Raw genomic sequence first — 21995 nt, forward strand, 5'->3', positions numbered from 1 at the left:
CCCTCCCAGCACACACTGCACTCTAAAGTAGCCCTCACCCTGCACCCCCTCCCCACACACACTGCACTCTTCACTACCCCTCACCCTGCACCCCTCCCTGCACACACTGATCTCCAACACTACCCCTCACCCTGCACCCCCTCCCAGCATACACTGCACTCCAACACTACCCCTCATCCTGCATCCCCTCCCCACACACACTGCACTCCTACACTACCCCTCACCCTGTACCCCCTCCATTGCACACACTGTTCTACTACACTACCCCTCACACTGCACCCCCTCCCCGCGTACACTGCTCTACTATACTACCCCTCACCCTGCACCCCCTCACAGCATACATTGCACTCTACACTGCCTCACCCTTCACCCCATCTCCGTACACACTGCTCTCCTACACTACCCCTCATCCTGCATCCCCTCCCCACAAACACTGCTCTCCTACACTACCCCTCACCCTGTACCCCCTTCCTGCACACACTGCACTACTACACTACCCCTCACCCTGCACCCCCTCCACGCACACACTGCTCTCCTACACTACCCCTCACCCTGCACCTCCTCCCAGCACGCACTGCACTCTACACTACCCCTCACCCTGTACCCCCTTCCTGCACACACTGCACTACTACCCTACCCCTCACCCTGTACCCACTTCCAGGACACACTGCACTCTACACTGCCTTACCCTGCGCCCCCTCCCCGTACATACTGCTCTCCTACACTACCACTCATCCTGCATCCCCTCCCCACACACACTGCTCTCCTACACTACCCCTCACCCTGTACCCCCTTCCTGCACACACTGCACTACTACACTACCCCTCACCCTGCACACCCTTCCTGCACACACTGCTCTACTACACTACCCCTCACCCTGTACCCGCTCCCTGCACACACTGCACTCCTACACTAACCCTCACCCTGCACCCCCACCCTGCACACACTCCTTTCCAAAACTACCCCTCACCCTTCACCCCCTCTCCGTACACACTGCTCTCCTACACTACCCCTCATCCTGCATCCCCTCCCCACACACACTGCTCTCCTACACTACCCCTCACCCTGTACCCCCTTCCTGCACACACTGCACTACTACACTACCCCTCACCCTGCACCCCCTCCACGCACACACTGCTCTCCTACACTACCCCTCATCCTGCATCCCCTCCCCGCACGCACTGCTCTCCTACACTACCCCTCACCCTGCACCCCCTCCCAGCATGCACTGCACTCTACACTACACCTCACCCTGTACCACTTCCAGTACACACTGCACTCTGCACTGCCTTACCCTGCACCCCCTCCCCGTACATACTGCTCTCCTACACTACCCCTCATCCTGCATCCCCTCCCCACAAACACTGCTCTCCTACACTACCCCTCACCCTGTACCCCCTTCCTGCACACACTGCACTACTACACTACCCCTCACCCTGCACCCCCTCCACGCACACACTGCTCTCCTACACTACCCCTCACCCTGCACCTCCTCCCAGCACGCACTGCACTCTACACTACCCCTCACCCTGTACCCCCTTCCTGCACACACTGCACTACTACCCTACCCCTCACCCTGTACCCACTTCCAGGACACACTGCACTCTACACTGCCTTACCCTGCGCCCCCTCCCCGTACATACTGCTCTCCTACACTACCACTCATCCTGCATCCCCTCCCCACACACACTGCTCTCCTACACTACCCCTCACCCTGTACCCCCTTCCTGCACACACTGCACTACTACACTACCCCTCACCCTGCACACCCTTCCTGCACACACTGCTCTACTACACTACCCCTCACCCTGTACCCGCTCCCTGCACACACTGCACTCCTACACTAACCCTCACCCTGCACCCCCACCCTGCACACACTCCTTTCCAAAACTACCCCTCACCCTTCACCCCCTCTCTGTACACACTGCTCTCCTACACTACCCCTCATCCTGCATCCCCTCCCCACACACACTGCTCTCCTACACTACCCCTCACCCTGTACCCCCTTCCTGCACACACTGCACTACTACACTACCCCTCACCCTGCACCCCCTCCACGCACACACTGCTCTCCTACACTACCCCTCATCCTGCATCCCCTCCCCGCACGCACTGCTCTCCTACACTACCCCTCACCCTGCACCCCCTCCCAGCATGCACTGCACTCTACACTACACCTCACCCTGTACCACTTCCAGTACACACTGCACTCTGCACTGCCTTACCCTGCACCCCCTCCCCGTACATACTGCTCTCCTACACTACCCCTCACCCTGTACCCCCTCCCTGCACACACTGCTCTCCAACACTACCCCTCACCCTGCACCCCCTCCCAGCACGCACTGCACTCTACACTACCCCTCACCCTTTACCCCCTTCCTGCAGACACTGCTCTACTACACTACCCCTCACCCTGCACCACCTTCCTGCACACACTACATTACTACACTACCCCTCACCCTGCATTCCCACCCTGCACACACTGCTCTCCAACACTACCCCTCACCCTGCACCCCCTCCCAGCATGCACTGCACTCTACACTACCCCTCACCCTGTAACCCCTTCCTGCACTTACTGCTCTCCTACATTACCCCTCACCCTGCACGCCCTTCCTGCACACACTGCACTACTACACTACCCCTCACCCAGCACCCCCTCCCAGCACCCACTGTACTCTTCAGTAGCCTTCACCCTGCACCCCCTCCACGCACACACTGCTCTCCTACACTACCCCTCACCCTGCACCTCCTCCCAGCACGCACTGCACTCTACACTACCCCTCACCCTGTACCCTCTTCCTGCACACACTGCACTACTACCCTACCCCTCACCCTGTACCCACTTCCAGGACACACTGCACTCTACACTGCCTTACCCTGCGCCCCCTCCCCGTACATACTGCTCTCCTACACTACCACTCATCCTGCATCCCCTCCCCACACACACTGCTCTCCTACACTACCCCTCACCCTGTACCCCCTTCCTGCACACACTGCACTACTACACTACCCCTCACCCTGCACACCCTTCCTGCACACACTGCTCTACTACACTACCCCTCACCCTGTACCCGCTCCCTGCACACACTGCACTCCTACACTAACCCTCACCCTGCACCCCCACCCTGCACACACTCCTTTCCAAAACTACCCCTCACCCTGCACCCCCTCCCAGCACGCACTGCACTCTACACTACCCCTCACCCTGTACCCCCTCCCTGCACACACTGCTCTACTACACTACCACTCACCTTGCGCCCCCTTCCTGCACACACTCCATTACTACACTACCCCTCACACTGCACCCCTCCCCGCATACACACTGCTCTACTACACTACCCCTCACCCTGCACCCCCTCCCAGATTACTTTGCACTCTACACTGCCTCACCCTTCACCCCCTCTCCGTACACACTGCTCTCCTACACTACCCCTCATCCTGCATCCCCTGCCCACACACACTGCTCTCCTACACTACCCCTCACCCTGTACCCCCTTCCTGCACACACTGCACTACTACACTACCCCTCACCCTGCACCCCCTCCACGCACACACTGCTCTCCTACACTACCCCTCATCCTGCATCCCCACCCCGCACGCACTGCTCTCCTACACTACCCCTCACCCTGCACCCCCTCCCAGCATGCACTGCACTCTACACTACACCTCACCCTGTACCCACTTCCAGTACACACTGCACTCTACACTGCCTTACCCTGCACCCCATCCCCGTACATACTGCTCTCCTACACTACCCCTCACCCTGTACCCCCTCCCTGCACACACTGCTCTACTACACTACCCCTCACCCTGCACCACCTTCCTGCACACACTACATTACTACACTACCCCTCACCCTGCACCCCCACCCTGCACACACTGCTCTCCAACACTACCCCTCACCCTGCACCCCCTCCCAGCATGCACTGCACTCTACACTACCCCTCACCCTGTAACCCCTTCCTGCACTTACTGCTCTCCTACATTACCCCTCACCCTGCACGCCCTTCCTGCACACACTGCACTACTACACTACCCCTCACCCTGCACCCCCTCCCAGCACACACTACACTCTACACTACCCCTCACCCTGCACCCCCTCCCTGCACACACTGTACTCTTCAATAGCCCTCACCCTGCACCCCCTCCCCACACACACTGCACTCTTCACTACCCCTCACCCTGCACCCCTCCCTGCACACACTGCTCTCCAACACTACCCCTCACCCTGCACCCCCTCCCAGCATACACTGCACTCCAATACTACCCTTCACCCTGTAACCCCTCCATTGCACACACTGCTCTACTACTCTACCGCTCACACTGCATCCCCTCCCCGCATACACTGCTCTACTACACTACCCCTCACCCTGCACCCCCTCCCAGCACACATTGCACTCTACACTGCCTCACCCTTCACCCCCTCTCCGTACACACTGCTCTCCTACACTACCCCTCATCCTGAATCCCCTCCCCACACATACACTGCTCTCCTACACTACCACTCACTCTGTACCCTCTTCCTGCACACACTGCACTACTACACTACCCCTCACCCTGCACCACCTCCACGCACATACTGCTCTCCTACACTACCCCTCATCCTGCATCCTCTCCCCACACACACTGCTCTCCTACACTACCCCTCACCCTGTACCCCCTCCCTGCACAAACTGCTCTACTACACTACCACTCACCCTGCACCCCCTTCCTGCACACACTGCACTACAACACTACCCCTCACCCTGCACCCACTTCCAGCACACACTGCACTCTACACTGCCTCACCCTACACCCCGGCCCCGTACAGACTGCTCTCCTACACTACCCCTCACCCTGCACCTACTCCCAGCACACACTGCTCTTCTACACTACCCCTCACCCTGCACCCCCTCCCTGTACACACTGCACTCTACACTACCGCTCATACTGCACCCACTCCCAGCACACATTGCACTCTACACTGCCCCTCATCCTCCACACCCTCCTAGCACACACTGCACTCTACACTGCCTAAACCTGCACCCCATCCCCGCACACACTGCTCTCCTACACTACCCCTCACCCTGCACCCCATCCATGCACACACTGCACTCTACACTACCCCTCACCCGGCACCCACTCCCAGCACACACTGCTCTCCTACACTACCCCTCACCCTGCACCCCCTCCCCGTATAAACTGCACTATACACTACCCCTCATCCTGCACCCCCTCCCAGCACACACTGCTCTCCTACACTGCCCCTCACCCTGCACCCCCTCCCCACACACACACACTGCACTCTACACGACCCCTCACCCTGCACCCGCTCCCAGCACACACTGCTCTTCTACACTACCCCTCACCCTGCACCCCTCCCCCACACACTGCTCTCCTACACTACCCCTCACTCTGCTCCCCTTCTCCAAACACACTGCTCTCCTACATGACCCCTCACCCTGCACCCCCTCCCAGCACACACTGCACTCTACACTGCCTCACCCTACACCCCTCTCCGCACACACTGCTCTCCTACACTACCCCTCACCCTGCACCCACTCCCAGCACACACTGCTCTCCTACACTATCCCTCACCCTAAACCCCCTCCTGTACACACTGTACTCTACACCACCCCTCATCCTGCACCCCCTCCCAGCACACACTGCACTCTACAGTGCCCCTCATCCTGCACACCCTCCCAGCACACACTGCACTCTACACTGCCTCAGCCTGCTCCCCCTCTCCGCACACACTGCTCTCCTACACTACCCCTCACCCTGCACCCACTCCCAGCACACACTGCTCTCCTACACTATTCCTCACCCTGCACCCCCTCCCCATACACACTGCACTCTACACTACCCCTCATCCTGCACCCCCTCCCAGCACACACTGCACTCTACACTGCCCCTCATCCTGCCACCCTCCCAGCACACACTGCACTCTACACTGCCTCAGCTTGCACCCCCTCCCCGCACACACTGCTCTCCTACACTACCCCTCACCCTGCACCCACTCCCAGCACACACTGCTCTCCTACACTATTCCTCACCCTGCACCCCCTCCCCATACACCATGCACTCTACACTGCCCCTCACCCTGCACCCCCTCCCAGCACACACTGCACACTACGCTGCCTAAGTCTGCACCCCATCCCCGCACATACTGCTCTCCTACACTACCCCTCACCGTGCACCCCCTCCATGCACACACTGCACTCTACACCACCCTGCACCCCCTCCCCGTACACACTGCACTATACACTACCCCTCATCCTGCACCCCCTCCCAGCACACACTGCTCTCCTACACTACCCTTCACCCTGCACCCCCTTCCCACACACACACTGCACTCTACACGACCCCTCACCCTGCACCCCCTCCCAGCACACACTGCTCTTCTACACTACCCCTCACCCTGCACCCCCTCCCCACACACACTGCTCTCCTACATTACCCATCACCCTGCACCCCGTCTCCACAAACACTGCTCTCCTACATTACCCCTCACCCTGCACCCCCTCCCTGCACACACTGCTCTCTTACACTACCCCTCACCCTGTACGCCCTCCCAGCACACACTGTACTCTTCAGTAGCCCACACCCTGCACCCCCTCCCCACACACACTGCACTCTTCACTACCCCTCACCCTGCACCCCTCCCTGCACACTTCTCTCCAACACTACCCCTCACCCTGCACCCCCTCCCAGCATACACTGCACTCCAACACTACCCCTCACCCTGCATCCCCTCCAGTGCGCACACTGCTCTACTACTCTACCCCTCACACTGCATCCCCTCCCCGCATACACTGCTCTCCTACACTACCCCTCACCCTGCACCCCCTCCCAGCACACATAGCACTCTACACTGCCTCACCCTTCACCCCCTCTCCGTACACACTGCTCTCCTACACTACCCCTCATCCTGCATCCCCTCCCCACACACACACACTGCTCTCCTACACTACACTCACTCTGTACCCTCTTCCTGCACACACTGCACTAGTACACTACCCCTCACCCTGCACCACCTCCACGCACACACTGCTCTCCTACACTACCCCTCATCCTGCATCCTCTCCCCACACACACTGCTCTTCTACACTACCCCTCACCCTGTACCCCCTCCCTGCACAAACTGCTCTACTACACTACCCCTCACCCTGCACCCCCTTCCTGCACACACTGCACTACTACACTACCCCTCACCCTGCACCCACTTCCAGCACACACTGCACTCTACACTGCCTCACCCTACACCCCTTCCCCGTACACACTACTTTCCTACACTACCCCTCACCCTGCACCCACTCCCAGCACACACTGCTCTCCTACACTACCCCTCACCCTGCACCCCCTCCCTGTACACACTGCACTCTACACTACCCCTCATCCTGCACCCCCTCCCAGCACACATTGCACTCTACACTGCCCCTCATCCTGCACACCCTCCTAGCACACACTGCACTTTACACTACCTCACCCTACACCCCTCTCCGCACACACTGCTTTCCTACACTACCCCTCACCCTGCACCCACTCCCAGCACACACTGCTCTCCTACACTACCCCTCACCCTGCACCCCCTCCCTGTACACACTGCACTCTACACTACCCCTCATCCTGCACCCCCTCCCAGCACACACTGCACTCTACACTGCCCTTCATCCTGCACACCCTCCCAGCACACACTGCACTCTACACTGCTTCAGCCTGCACCCCATCCCCGCACACACTGCTCTCCTACACTACCCCTCACCCTGCACCCACTCCCAGCACACACTGCTCTCCTACACTAACCCTCACCCTGCACCCCCTCCCTGTACACACTGCACTCTACACTACCCCTCATCCTGCACCCTCTCCCAGCACACACTGCACTCTACACTGGCCCTCATCCTGCACACCCTCCTAGCACACACTGCACTCTACACTGCCTAAGCCTGCACCCCATCCCGCACACACTGCTCTCCTACACTACCCCTCACCCTGCACCCCCTCCATGCACACACTGCACTCTACACTACCCCTCACCCTGCACCCCCTCCCAGCACACACTGCTCTCCTACACTACCCCTCACCCTGCACCCCCTCCCCACACACACACTGCACTCTATACGACTCCTCACCCTGCACCCGCTCCCAGCACACACTGCTCTTCTATACTACCCCTCACCCTGCACCCCCTCCCCACACACAATTCCCTCATACACTACCCCTCACCCTGCACCCCCTCTCCACACACACTGCTCTCCTACATGACCCCTCACTTTGCACCCCCTCCCAGCACACACTGCACTCTACACTGCCTCACTCTACACCCCTCTCCGCACACACTGCTCTCCTACACTACCCCTCACCCTGCACCCACTCCCAGCACACACTGCTCTCCTACACTACCCCTCACCCTGCACCCCCTCCCTGTACACACTGCACTCTACACTACCCCCCATCCTGCACCCCCTCCCAGCACACACTGCACTCTACACTGCCCGTCATTCTGCACACCCTCCCAGCACACACTGCACTCTACACTGCCTCAGCCTGCACCCCCTCCCCGCACACACTGCTCTCCTACACTACCCCTCACCGTGCACCCACTCCCAGCACACTGCTCTTCTACACTATTCCTCACCCCTGCACCCCTTCCCCATACACTCTGCACTACCCCTCATCCTGCACCCCCTCCCAGCACACACTGCACTCTACACTGCCTCAGCCTGCACCCCCTCCCTGCACACACTGCTCTCCTACACTACCCCTCACCCTGCACCCACTCCCAGCACACACTGTTCACTATTCCTCACCCTGCACCCCCTCCCCATACACACTGCACTCTACACTGCCTCTCACCCTGCACCCCCTCCCAGCACACACTGCACTCTACGCTGCCTAAGTCTGCACCCCATCCCCGCACACACTGCTCTCCTACACTACCCCTCACCGTACACCCCCTCCATGCACACACTGCACTCTACACTACCCCTCACCCTGCACCCCCTCCCCGTACACACTGCACTATACACTACCCCTCATCCTGCACCCCCTACCAGCACACACTGCTCTCCTACACTACCCCTCACCCTGCACCCCCTTCCCACACACACACTGCACTCTACACGACCCCTCACCCTGCACCCCCTCCCAGCACACACTGCTCTTCTACACTACCCCTCACCCTGCACCCCCTCCCCACACACACTGCTCTCCTACACTGCCCATCACCCTGCACCCCGTCTCCACAAACACTGCTCTCCTACATTACCCCTCACCCTGCACCCCCTCCCAGCACACACTGCTCTCCTTCACTACCCCTCACTGTCACTGACCTAGACTGAGGATGTTGTGGACTCTGGGATTCTTCCGATAGTCGGGAAGAGGAACCACAACTGAGCTGGAACTGGGGTGGCCTAATATAGGATTTCCTCATACAGGATGCTGACAGTAAGGTTTGATGAAATATTGAAGAACTTTATTGTAGGAAAAGAACAACTTAAAGTCATATATCATAAAGGATCTTATGAGGGAATGTTCAGACCCATTGAAGGGTTTAGTGAGCAATATTAGAAATGCTGGTGACTGTAGGAACTGTGGGTGATGTCTAAAAGTCACTGATACCTTGTAGAACTTGTGAGCGGTGGTTAAGACACTGGTAATTTGTAGAATTTAAGTGCAAAGGTTTAGGACGCTGATGATTTGCAGAACTTAAGTGCAGTGGTTTAAGACGCTGTTAGTTTGTAGAACTTGTGAACGGTGACTGAGACGCTGATGATGTGAAGAACTGAAGTGCAGGGGTTTAAGACGCTGTTAATTTGTAGAACTTGAGAACGGTGACTGAGACGCTGATGATGTGAAGAACTGAAGTGCAGGGGTTTAAGACGTTGTTAATTTGTAGAACTTGAGAACGGTGACTGAGACGCTGATGATGTGAAGAACTGAAGTGCAGGGGTTTAAGACGCTGTTAATTTGTAGAACTTGAGAACGGTGACTGAGACGCTTATGATGTGAAGAACTGAAGTGCAGGGGTTTAAGACGCTGTTTATTTGTAGAACTTCAGAACGGTGACTGAGGGCCCGCAGCCCACGCTGAGTCCTAGGAGCACCGGTGACTGGGCCGCAGAGAGATTCATCGACCTGCTGAATACACTGGAACCGGTGCAGGGAGCTGGCACCTGGAAATGCCGGAGACACTGGAGTACAAGCTTCAGAGATCCTTGCCGGGAACAAGAGCGCTGGCATCCACGTCAGGGAAAGACGATACTCAGGCGCTGAGTCTCTGTCCGGCGTCTGACTTTGAATCTCCTGCCACCGCTGGATTGGCGGAGCAGTCTGATGATGTCACCTGCCCCCCGTCCACGTGATGCCGGGTGTCATGGCGGCGCCCATGCCCTGGAGAACCACCGGGAGCCGCGCCAGCCAGACGCCGGAGCCCGCGGCCCACCGAAGGCGGAGGCCGCGACACAGACCATCAGACACGCATGGGAAAGCGCGGCGAACACCGCCTCTGGCATGTGACAGTACCCCCACCTCCAGGAGTGGCCCCTGGACACTTTCCAGGTTTCGTTGGATGTCTGGAATGGAAAATCCGCACCAGTCGGGCAGCCGTAACTTCAGTAGCTTTGACCCAGGTCCTTTCCTCGGGGCCAAAACCTTTCCATTCCACCAAATACTGTAGATTCTTGTGAAGATAACGAGAATCAAGAATAGCTTTGATTTCAAAGTCCGTACCTTCTTCAGCCTCTGCAGAGGTTGTCCTTGGGGTCTTGGAGTGAAACCAGTTCAAAACAAGAGGGCGAAGTAGAGAGACATGGAAGGAATTTGGTATCCGGAGATGGGAAGGCAATCCCAATTTGCAAACAACCGGATTCAGGACTTGTAACACGGGATAAGGACCAATGAACCTTGGGGCGAACTTCATAGTGGGCACCTTCAAACGGAGATTGCGGGTAGAGAGCCATACCCTGTCACCAACCTTGTATTGAGGAGCTGCCCGTCGCTTTCTATCCGCAAAGAACTTGTAGCGGCCAGAAACTCTCTTGAGGTTGGCATGAACTCGACTCCAGATTTGACTGAAGTGCCGGAGAGTAGAGGCTGCAGCAGGAGCTTCTTCCGGAGGACAAATGGGTAATTCAGGAACTTGGGGATGAAATCCATAATTAATGAAAAATGGAGACTCACCAGTCGAAGAGTGATATAGATGATTATGGGCGAACTCGGCCCAGGGCAACAACTCCACCCAATTATCTTGTGAGGGAGAGAGATAAACACGGAGAAAAGTCTCTAAATCTTGATTGACGCGTTCAGTTTGCCCATTGGTCTGTGGATGGTAAGCGGATGAAAACTTGAGTTTTATTTGTAAGGCCGTACAGAGGGCTCTCCAGAATCTTGCCGTAAACTGTACTCCCTGGTCAGAAACAATTTCCAGAGGTAACCCGTGCAGGCGGAAGTGTTCCCGAATAAATAAGAAGCTGATGGTAACCCGGTCAACGGAACAAAATGTGCCATCTTAGAGAATTGGTCGATAATCACCCAAACGGTGTTATGACCCTTAGAGAGGGGCAGTTCAGTAACAAAGTCCATAGAGATATGAGTCCAGGGCCTCTTAGGAATGGACAATGGGTGCAGCAACCCCGCAGGAGGCAGACGAAGAATTTTGTGCTGAGCACATTGAGGACACGAGTTGACATACTCTTGAACGTCCTTCTTCATAGTGTCCCACCAGTAAGATCTTCGTAGAAATTCCCACATCTTTTGTACTCCTGGATGGCCAGAAAACTTGGAAATGTGAGCCCACTGCAACAATCTTGGTCGAAACTTAGCTGGCACAGACATTCTTCCAGGAGGAGGACCCAACGCGGTGGGAGCCACAGAAATAGAAACTGGACTGAGGATCAAAGCCTTTTCAACGGAATTCTCCTCATCCGATGCCATTAAGGAACGGGATAAGGCATCCGCCTTGGTGTTAAGAGTTCCAGCCCGGTACTTAATGACAAACGAAAATCGGGCAAAGAAGAGCGCCCATCTTGCTTGATGTGGATTCAAGCACTGGGCCGTCTTGAGATACAGCAAATTCTTGTGATCCGTGAAAATCGTAATTAGGTGTTTAGCACCTTCCAAAAGATATCTCCATTCTTCCAAGGCAGATTTTATTGCTAACAGCTCTTTCTCTCCAATGGTGTAATTTAGTTCAGCAGGGGAGAACTTGCGAGAATGGAAACCACATGGATGTAACTTCCCATCTGGAGCGTACTGCCAAAGTACGGCACCAATGCCTACCGTAGAAGAATCAACCTCCAGAAAGAATGGTTTTAAAAAGTCTGGTTGCTGAAGTACCGGAGCGGTCATAAAGGCTGCCTTCAACTGAGCAAACGCTGCTACAGCTTCAGAGGACCAATGGCTTGGGTTAGCCCCCTTCTTGGTTAGGGCAGTAATAGGCGCCACAATAGTAGAGAAACCCCTTATGAATTTCCGGTAGTAATTTGCGAACCCTAGAAATCATTGCACTGCTTTCAAGGAAAGAGGCTGAGTCCAGTCCCGAATAGCAGAAAGTTTCTCCGGATCCATACGCAACTCCGTGCCTGAAATAATGTAACCCAGAAATGGAATAGAGGGGACCTCAAAGGTGCACTTGGAAATCTTGCCGTAAAGATGGTTCTCTCGCAACCGAAGAAGTACCTCCTTAACTTGTATTCTGTGCTCAGTGAGATTCTTCGAAAATATCAGGATGTCATCCAAATATACCACTACATTTAGGTATAACATGTCCCGAAAGACTTCATTAATGAATCCCTGGAAGACGGCGGGGGCGTTGCTGAGGCCGAACGGCATTACCAAGTACTCATAATGCCCGTCCCTAGTATTGAAGGCCGTCTTCCATTCGTCCCCTTGTCGGATACGTATCAAGTTATAAGCTCCCCTTAAAAAGAGCTTAGTGAAAACTCGAGCTCCGCGAACTCTATCAAAAAGCTCCGTGATGAGCGGCAAAGGATACTTATTCTTAATGGTGACTTCATTTAGACCACGATAGTCGATACATGGCCTCAGGCCTCCGTCCTTTTTCTTCACAAAGAAGAAGCCTGCTCCCGTCGGGGAAGTAGAGGGGCGGATGAATCCCTTCTGCAGATTAGACTTGATATATTCTGACATGGCTTGAGTCTCGGGTACTGACAAAGGATAAGTACGACCCCGAGGTGGCATTTTCCCCGGAATGAGCTCAATAGGACAGCCCAGGGTCTATGCGGTGGTAACTGATCGGCCGCCTGTTCCGAGAACACATCTGTAAACTCCCGATAAGCATCTGGAATAAGCTCTTCGTCCGACTTGGAAGATACACGAAGCGGGTAGACAGGAGTGAGACAATTCGAATGACAAAATGGACTCCAAGAAATTATCTGTGTCGACCTCCAGTCGACATGAGGGTTGTGAAGCTTTAGCCAGGGAAGACCAAGGACGAGATCGTGAGGCATCTCCTGAATCACAAGGAACTCCAGATGTTCTTGATGCAAAGCTCCCACTTGCAGCTTGATTGGCATAGTACGACTTGAAATCAGAGCATTAGGAATTTGGGTACCATTAATAGCAGTTATCCTAATAGGTCGTTCGACCGACTGTAACTTCAAACCCAGACTCTGGGCGCAGGAAAGGGAAATAAAATTCCCCGCAGCCCCTGAGTCCAACAGTGCCTTAACGGTTTTGACTTCAGACTCAGAAAACAGAGACACGGAGAGTAAACAGTCCACTGCCGGAGAAGATTGAGAAAAAAACCCTAGCTCGACTTTTCCAGAACAAGCTAGGACTGCCCGTTTTCCCGGGCGAGACTTGCAAAACTTGAGAAAATTATCCGCCACTCCACAGTAGAGGCAAAGTCTACCCTCACAACGATGCTGACGTTCTTCTGGAGACAGCCGAGACCGATTAATCTGCATGGGTTCGTCTGGACTTGAAATAGCTGTTTGCTTAGAAGGAAGAGATCGGAATCTCGACCGGACTGACCGACTACGTTCACCATCTCGTTCCTGCATGCGAAGATCCACCTTTACACAGAGTGAGATCAACTGTTCCAAGGAATCTGGCAGATCTCTAGTAGTCAATTTGTCCTTTAAACGATCCGAGAGTCCATTCCAAAAAGCAGCCCGAAGGGCATCATTATTCCAGCACAATTCAGAAGCTATAGTTTGAAAGTGAATCACATACTGTCCCACTGTACAAGAGCCTTGTCAAACTCGGAGCAAGTCAGCAGAGGCAGCAGTCGTCCTGCCGGGCTCATCAAAGATCCTTCGGAATGACGTGATGAAGTTGGTATAACTAGAAACTAACGGATCTGATCGCTCCCACAACGGTGACACCCACTCCAACGCTGAACCCTCAAGCAAAGAGATAATGTATGCCACTTTAGACCGATCAGTAGGGAAGTTATGTGAGAGGAGTTCGAAATGTACCTCACACTGATTGAGGAATCCACGGCAATTCTTTGGATTCCCGTTATAACGAGGAGGACTGGGAAGCTGAAGGCGTGACCTGGTTCCAGACAAGGAGGGAACATTGCTAGAGACAACCACTGGAGCGGATACTGGAACTGGAGCTGGCACCACTGAAGCCAGAAAAGTCTGGATCTGATCCAGCCGGCCAAATAATTCCTGGAGATAATGCATCACCTGATTCTGTGCTGCTTCCTGACTCTGTACTCGGGAAACCAGGTCCTGCATGGTGCTTGCCTCTGGGTTCCGATTCCCCGGGTCCATGTGGCCTGAGTATACTGTCACTGGCCTAGACTGAGGATGTTGTGGACTCGGGGATTCTTCCGATGGTCGGGAAGAGGAACCACAACTGAGCTGGAACTGGGGTGGCCTAATATAGGATTTCCTCATACAGGACGCTGACAGTAAGGTTTGATGAAATATTGAAGAACTTTATTGTAGGAAAAGAACAACTTAAAGTCATATATCATAAAGGAGCTTATGAGGGAATGTCCAGACCCATTGAAGGGTTTAGTGAGCAATATTAGAAATGCTGGTGACTGTAGGAACTGTAGGTGATGTCTAAAAGTCACTGATACATTGTAGAACTTGTGAGCGGTGGTTAAGACACTGGTAATTTGTAGAATTTAAGTGCAAAGGTTTAGGACGCTGATGATTTGCAGAACTTAAGTGCAGAGGTTTAAGACGCTGTTAATTTGTAGAACTTGTAAACGGTGACTGAGACGCTGATGATGTGAAGAACTGAAGTGCAGGGGTTTAAGACGCTGTTAATTTGTAGAACTTGAGAACGGTGACTGAGACACTGATGATGTGAAGAACTGAAGTGCAGAGGTTTAAGACGCTGTTAATTTGTAGAACTTGTAAACGGTGACTGAGACGCTGATGATGTGAAGAACTGAAGTGCAGGGGTTTAAGACGCTGTTAATTTGTAGAACTTGAGAACGGTGACTGAGACGCTGATGATGTGAAGAATTGAAGTGCAGGGGTTTAAGACGCTGTTAATTTGTAGAACTTCAGAATGGTGACTGAGGGCCCGCAGCCCACGCTGAGTCCTAGGAGCACCAGTGACTGGGTCGCAGAGAGATACATCGACCGCTGAATACACTGGAACCGGTGCAGGGAGCTGGCACCTGGAAATGCCGGAGACACTGGAGTACAAGCTTCAGAGATCCTTGCCGGGAACAAGAGCACTGGCATCCACGTCAGGGAAAGACGATACTCAGGCGCTGAGGCTCTGTCCGGCGTCTGACTTTGAATCTCCCGCCACCGCTGGATTGGCGGAGCAGTCTGATGACGTCACCTGCCCCCCGCCCACGTGATGCCGGGTGTCATGGCGGCGCTAATGCCCTGGAGAACCGCCGGGAGCCGCGCCAGCCAGACGCCGGAGCCCGCGGCCCACCGAAGGCGGAGGCCACGACACAGACCAGCAGACACGCAGGGGTAAGCGCGGCGAACGCCACCTCTGGCGTGTGACACTCACCCTGGGACATTTGTCTATTCAGTGAATAAACTCTTCATAGCGCTATAAAATTATGTCTTCCCTCATTCACCACTCAGATCATTATTATAAAGAGTGTGAATAGTCATGGAAAGGTTTGAGAGTAGTTTAGTGCCTTCCCCCCTCCCACATAGCTTGTTCATGCTTTCTTTGTTAGTGTCAAACACTGGGCCACATGCTTGGACTATCTCAGGTTAAAAAATGGCAGAAACCCCCTGTAGAGGAGCTGCCCTACCCCTGCCAACCCTAAGCACAGCAGAGCCAGACATGCAGTTCCGGACTGGTGTGCACTGCGCTCAGTGCTGCACTGCTGCCTACACTGCTCTGTGTGCACTACTATACAGCTAATTTATTTATTTTTTATTTATTAACAGTTTCTTATATAGCGCAGCAAATTCCGTTGCACTTTACAATTGGAAATAACAATGGTATAACAAACTGGGTGATAACAAACAGTCATAGAGGTAGGAAGGCCCTGCTCGCAAGCTTACAATCTATAGGGAAATAGGCATGTATACACAAGGAAAGGTGCTATCTATTGAATAGTTGTCCACCAGATTGCAAAGGTTCTTGGTGGGCTGTATGATATGGTCATACAGCAATGATGAACCGGGGTAGAGAGGAAGGGAGAGTGAAGAATGAGAAGACATGTGAGGATATGTGCGGACTGTACAGAGTGGATGCAATTTGATAGGAAGGTTTATGAAAGTTATGTGGGCGGTTCTGGAATTTGATACGCTTGCCTAAGGAGGTGAGTTTTCAGGGGACGCTTGAAGGTTTGGAGACTGGAGGAGAGTCTTATTGTGCGTGGTAGGGCATTCCACAGAGTGGGTGCAGCCCGATGAAAGTCCTGCAGTCGTGAGTGGGAGCGAGTAATGAGTGTGGATGAGAGACGCAGATCTTGTGAAGAGGTAGGGTTGGGAGTAGGGAGGCCAATCCCGGGATCGGGATCGGCGGGATCCCGGGATTTAGGCCCAAAAACGTCCGGGATCCCGGGGATTGAGGGATCAGCGTTGAGCGTCCTCAGGACGCCCTGAAGCTGCCCGGCTCCCTCCTCCTGTCTTTCCCTGCGCAGCGTGACCTGTGCCTATGAGGTCACGCTGCGCTGTCAGCAGCCGCAGAGCCGTAAAGTACTGCGGACTTCACCCGCCGCCCTGTCCCGGCTCCCCCTGCATTCACCCGCTGCCGCCTCCCGGCTCCCCAGCACTCACCCGCCGGCTCCCCAGCACTCACCCGCCGGATCCTCCTCACCCGCTACCTCGCTGTGCAGGTTTGTAGGATTTTTTTATGTCTGCAAGGCAGATAGGGAGGGGCGGGGCGACGGCCAGACACAGTCTAAAGTCAATCCCGGGTATCCCGGGAATCCCGGGATCGACTATTTTTCAATGCCGATACCCGGGATTGAAAAAATGGCCCGGGATTGGCTTCCCTAGTTGGGAGATATTTTCAAATAAGCAAAGTGACGTACGTTGATGTAGTTTGATTAATGGCCTTGTGTGTGAGTAAAAGTATTTTATATTGAATGCGGTAGAATACAGGTAACCAATGGAGGGACTTACAGAGCAGTGGCATGCGGTGAGGTCAGTGGCTGGTGAGGCACTACAGCCATAATGTATGCCGCATCCTGCTGATGACCCCTACCGCCTCCGAGCCAATGCCCGCTGCCACCGCCAATGGCTTACAAACTCGCCCACCATCAACTGACCCAGCCCTCCGACACTAATTTGCATCTCAGTCCAATGCCGCCAATGCCTGCTGCCTGCCTGCTCATCATACTTGTTGTATATTGTACATTTTTATAGAAAAAAAAATAAAAATAGTGTTTGGGACTGGGAAGGGAGTGGGAGGAGGGCATGTATGCAATTTTTTTGTCCAGGGCTTCCATTAACTTAATGGAGAAGGGTCTGAATGGGTTAAAAAAAATGTAAAAAAAAATGCGTGTGGTCCCCCCTCCTAAGTATAACCAGCCTCGGGCTCTTTGAGCCGGTCCTGGTTGTTTAAATACTGGGGGAAAAATTGGACAGGGGTTCCCCGTATTTAGACAACCAGCACCGGGCTCTTAGTCCGGTCCTGGTTCCAAAAATACGGGGAACAAAAGATGTAGGGGTCCCCCGTATTTTTAAAACCAGCACCGGGCTCCACTAGCCAGGGACATAATGCCACAGCCAGGGGAAACATTTATGTAGGTCCCTGCGGCCGTGGCATTACCCCCCCAACTAGTCACCCCTGGCCGGGGTTCCCTGGAGGAGTGGGGACCCCTTAAATCAAGGGGTCACCCCCCCTCCAGGCACCCAAGGGCCAGGGGTGAAGCCCGAGGCTGTCCCCAGCACCCCTGGGCGGTGGGTGCCGGGCTGATAGTCATGTGTGTAAAAAAAAGAATATTGTTTTTTGTTGTGGAACTACAAGGCCCAGCAAGCCTCCCCCGCTTGCTGGTACTTGGAGAACCTCAAGTACCAGCATGCGGGGAAATAACTTACCTACATCCCACGCCGGTCACGTCCACTTGTCCAGTAGAATCCAATAGGGGTACCTGTAAAAATGAGAGACAGATTACTTACCTACATCCCACGCCGATCACGTCCACTTGTCCAGTAGAATCCAATAGGGTAGGGGTACCTGTAAAAATGAACATTATACTTACAAACTGAGAGAGAGAGAGAGAGAGAGAGAGAGAGAGAGAGAGAGAGTGTGAGGGCGGGATGTACTAAGCAGTAATATAGCGGTAAAACCTGTTACCGGCCCGATGTCTTTTCCCCGTATGTTCTATTAATCCTCAGCCTACTGCGCTGTCAGTTGCTTCTGCATCTCCTGTTACACGTGACTTCTTCGGCACGGTACCTGCTGTCATAGGTAGCCTATTGTTCCACCACGGGCACCGTATGTACGAACGTAGAGGACCTGTCACCTCCAGGCATATGTGCCATCGTTTAATGATCTGAGGTGATGGGTCCCGTACGTTCGTATATACGGTGCCCGCGGTGGACCAATAGGTTACCTATGAGAGCAGGTATCGTGCAGAAGTCACGTGTAACAGGTGCAAGTGACAGCGTGGCAGGCTGGGGGTTAATTAAATACGGGGAAAAGATATTGAGCTGATAGGACACACACACCCCCCTACCTGCTGCTGGGTAGAGCCGCACGAGACCGACACACACACACACACACCCCTACCTGCTGCTGCACACACACACACACACACCTACCTGCTGCTGCACACACACCCCCTCCCCCCTACCTGCTGCTGCTGGACCCCCCCCCCCCCCCACACACACACACACACCTGCTGCTGCTGGACACACACACACACACACACACACACACTACCTCTTCTGCTGCTGCTGCTGCTGCTGGACGACCCCCCCCCCCCACCCCTACCGGCTGCTGCTGGACACACACAACACACACAAACACTACCTCTGCTGCTGCTGGACACCCCCCCACACACACACACACACACACACACACACCTGCTGCTGCTGGACACACACACACTACCTCTGCTGCTGCTGCTGGACGACTTCCCCCCCCTACCTGCTGCTACTGGACACACACACACAACACACACAAACACACACAAACACTACCTCTGCTGCTGCTGGACCCCCCCCCCCCCCACACACACACACACACACACACACACACCTGCTGCTGCTGCTGGACACACACACACACACACACACACACACTACCTCTGCTGCTGCTGCTGGACGACCCCCCCCCCCCCTCTCTACCTGCTGCTGCTGGACACACACAACACACACAAACAGTACCTCTGCTGCTGCTGGGGAGAGCCGCTCCGGTCAGCGGGAGGGTGGAGGAGGGGGAGAGCCGCACATCACGGCGCTTTGGTCAGCTGGAAGACGGAGGAGGTCGGGGGAGAGCCGCACTCCCGCCTACCTCCAGCGACACTCACCGCCGGGACCCGCCGCCTCCAGCGCCGAATGTGTGGGATTGGACAGCAGATCCAGCACTGGATCCGCTGTCCAATCACAGGTGCCTCGCTGACATGGGGGTGGTGTCCCTATCAGCGAGGCACTTGTATAAGTGCCGCTTCCCCATCTGTTTTGAATGGGCTTTTACAGCCCAGTGCTTGGCCCCGCCCCCCGCTCAGTCCCGTTTCAATTCTGTATGAGAGGCACCTGCTGTCAGTGCCTCGCAAGCACATTAAACCGCAAAAATTATTAGAATTAATTAAAGAAGATACTTATGACACAGAATATGTGTCATAAGTATCTTCTTTATATTATTTTAATAATTAATCACAGGGGAGGCACTGCCTCCCCTGCCTCCCCTGACTGCACGTCCCTGTTACAGAGTGGATCTGCAGACGATGAACGTCTAGCGAGGTAGATTAGCCTCGCCGCTGCATTCAGAATGGATTGTAGTGGTGAGAGTCTCATTTTGGGAAGACCAGTTAGGAGACTATTGCAATAATCAATGCGGGAGATAATGAGAGCGTGGATTAGAGTTTTAGCAGTGTCTTGTGTAAGGTATGGTCGTATTTTGGATATGTTTTTTAGATGCATGTAACATGATCTTGAGACAGATTGAATGTGGGGAACAAAGGACAGATCAGAGTCAAGGATTACACCTAGGCAGCGAGCTTGTGGGGTAGGGTAGATAGTCGAGTTTTCAACAGTGATAGAGATGTCAAGTTGGTACCTACTATTGGCCGGTGGAAATATAATTAACTCTGTCTTTGAAATATTAAGTTTGAGGTGGCGAGATGTCATCCAGGATGAAATGACAGAAAGGCATTCAGTGACACGGATAAGTACAGATTGGGACAAGACAGGGGAGGATAGGTAGATTTGAGTATCATCTGTGTACAGATGATACTGAAATCCAAAAGAGCTGATTAGTTTACCAAGAGAAGAGGTATAGATAGAGAAAAGCAGAGGACCCAAGACTGAGCCTTGCGGTACTCCAACTGAAAGAGGTAGTGAAGAGGAGGTAGATTCAGAGAAGCGAACACTGAAGGAGCGATTAGATAGGTAGGATAGGAACCAAGAAAGGGCTGTGTCTTTAAGACCTAGGGATTGTAGTGTCTGTATGAGAAGAGAGTGGTCTACAGTGTCAAATGCAGCAGATAGATCTAGAAGAATAAATAGTGAGTAATGGCCTTTAGACTTCGTAGTGACCAAATCATTAATCACTCTAGTCAGTGCTGTTTCTGTGGAGTGTTGGGAATGCAAGCCTGACTGAAGTGGGTCCAATAAAGTGTATGAGTTAAGAAAGTGTGTGTCGAGTGTAGGCAAGTCTCTCAAGTAGCTTAGAGAGACAAGGGAGCTGAGATATAGGGCGGTAGTTTGAGAGAGCATTAGGGTCAGAATTTTTTTTTTAATTGGGAGTAATCACTGCATGCTTGAAGAGTAAAGGAAAAATACCAGCAGAGAGAGAGAGATTACAGATGTTAGTTAAGGTAGGGATGAGCACCAGAGACAGAGCTTTACTTATTTGTGAGGGTAAAGGATCAAGAGGAGAGGTAGTAGAGAAGCAGGATGAGAAGAGTGATGATACTTCATCTTCATTTGTGGGATCAAATGAAGAGAGTGTACCAGAGGGTTCAGGTAAAGAACGGAGAAGATCACTGGCTGCCAAAGAGCATACCATTTCATCTCAGATCTTATCAATCTTCTCCTTGAAGTAGGAAGCAAGATCCTGTGCCTTGATAGTGGCGGGTGGGGTAGGTGATGGAGGATTCAGAAGTGATTTAAATGTATTAAAGAGTTAACAGCTAATACAGTTCTTTTATTTTATTTTTAAATCACATTTTATTACAATAATAAAATTGTAAACAAGTACAGTTATCTTGAGTCAACAACAGTATGCAAAGAGAGATAGGGTTTATAAGATAAGATCATAAATTGTTCAAGTGGGATTAGTCGTAGTATGTACAACCCTGGGCGCTTTAAATTGGTACAAAGTTCTTATATATGAGGTACATTCCTTTTTTATTTTTATTTTTCTACTAGTTTAAATCCATTTCATCTGCATTTTTCTGACTTTATAATCTCAAACCCTGTGTTTTTTAAG

The sequence above is a fragment of the Pseudophryne corroboree genome, chromosome 5 (genome assembly GCF_028390025.1).
Source record: "Pseudophryne corroboree isolate aPseCor3 chromosome 5, aPseCor3.hap2, whole genome shotgun sequence".
NCBI lineage: Eukaryota > Metazoa > Chordata > Amphibia > Anura > Myobatrachidae > Pseudophryne > Pseudophryne corroboree.